The 1,860-nt window shown below is 35.8% G+C and overlaps 1 non-coding gene across 1 annotated transcript; it reads left to right on the top strand.

Moving 5' to 3' along the window:
* Positions 1-221: 221 nt before the first annotated feature.
* LOC145065107 (small nucleolar RNA R71) lies at positions 222-328 on the top strand. Its single transcript, XR_013688258.1, has one exon. It is a non-coding gene; the product is annotated as a small nucleolar RNA R71 (small nucleolar RNA).
* Positions 329-1,860: the final 1,532 nt, after the last annotated feature.

Here is a 1,860-nt window from a genome sequence, read left to right as displayed (position 1 = left end):
TTGCCATCATAGCAGCCATTTCGTCAGAATGTGCACCCCCAACTCCTTTCACGCTTTCATTCCTTGGATTGTGGTATTCACGAGAATGCTTTGCAATTTCTTCAACCAATTCCTTGACCTCGCCCAGATTTTTCTTCGTAAGCGGTCCTTGAGAATCAAGGAGTTGTCTTGTCATTACATTGACCCCGTCATAGAATATGTACACTTCTTGTTGAATGTTAAGGTCATGTTGAGGACAATTCCTTAACAACCCTTTATAACGTTCCCATGCTTCGTAAAGTGACTCCCCTGGGTTTTGCTCAAAATTGGCTATTGCCTTCTTGAGTTTAGCTATCTTGGATGGTGGGCAAAATTGGTCTAAGAACTGCTCATGCATTTGAGCCCAAGTAGTGATTGTACCAGGTGGAAGTGCTTTTAACCAATCCTTTGCATCCCCTTTAAAGGTAACGGGAAGCATCCTTAGCAAGACGGTATCTCTATTAACATTCGGGACATTGAATTAATCAGCAATGTCGTTCACTTCATCTAAATGCTTGAACGCATCCTCATGATATTTTCCATAGAATGGGATATCCTTTAGTTTAGAAAGGATATGTCCTTTCAGCTCGAATGTGGCAGTGGCAGGAATAGCGGGTTGTACTAATCCTGGACCAACATCATCTCGAATTCTCTTCCTGTAAGCTCCCATGGACATTTCTTTACTATTTACCATTTCGTTTCTTGGCTTGTCTTTAGGTTCACTTGTATAGAGACCAAACTCAGCTTTGGATTCGTATTCGAATTCGTTTGGGATGGGTATTTGATCGATGCTCTTAACTTTGCTCTTGTCCTTTGAAGATGAACTTGACTCTCCCGATTTCTTTGCCGACTTCTTTGAGAATACTGATTTAAGATCTTGTAAAGGTATCTTCTTTGGTGTTTTATCTTCTTTCACGTTCTTATCCTTCTTTTTGTGAATTGCAGACTCAGGATCTTCAAGTGGTGGCACCAAAGGTGTGTTAGAACCTCAGGTCATGAACTCCAGAAATAAAACAAAAAGATAAAAACGTAAAACTGAACTAAGAAAGACGAACTAATATAAACAAAATTGAGAAATTCAGTTCTTACGTCGTGAATCCTAAGGGTTCACGTTGTGAGTCCTGTAATGCAGAAAAAAAAAAAAAAAACTTCTTGCAGGTTTTACCCTACAAAAGGGATCAATTAATTTAAAGCAAACAAAGAAATAATTAACTAAGCCGTTCCCTGGCAACGACGCTAAAAACTTGATGAGCACAAAAGTACCCACAAATTTTAATATTTATAAACTAACAAACTTAGACTAACTATGCACCAATAGGCAGTGCACCTAGTCAGATTATAATATAGCTTGGGTAAGTCAGGTATCGATCATAGGGAACGGTGTTACTAATTAATCTGCTTGCTATCAAATTAACCTAATTATTAACAAGTTTAAAAAGGGTTTTATCTGATTTTACAAGATCAGGCGAACTTAACTCAAATTCAATCAATAAGTAAAAACACTCTTGTTTAGTTCGAATCCACTTCGTCCTTATGGCTAGCTAATAATTATGGATGATCAAGTTGGTTATTATTATATTAGTAATTTAAGTCTAACTTTACCAATAATTAATTAATTAATGTAAAACTATGTATGGTCACACACAATTAAACACAAAACCAATTATGATTATGAATATGTTATGTAAGTTTTATTATGCAAACACAATTATAGTCATAATTTATGTTCTCTAGCACAACTAATTTTATTTACTTTAATTACTAACTAAGATTGGTCAATCTTAGCTCTAACAATTTAATGCTCACTAAATCACTAGGTAAATAAGTTCATGCAGTTAATGG

Source organism: Lactuca serriola, chromosome 7 (genome assembly GCF_051521515.1).
Source record: "Lactuca serriola cultivar US96UC23 chromosome 7, Lser_US96UC23_V15, whole genome shotgun sequence".
NCBI classification, from domain to species: Eukaryota; Viridiplantae; Streptophyta; class Magnoliopsida; order Asterales; family Asteraceae; genus Lactuca; species Lactuca serriola.
Note: the sequence above shows the minus strand (reverse complement) of the source record. Positions and strands in the feature narration are given on the sequence as shown.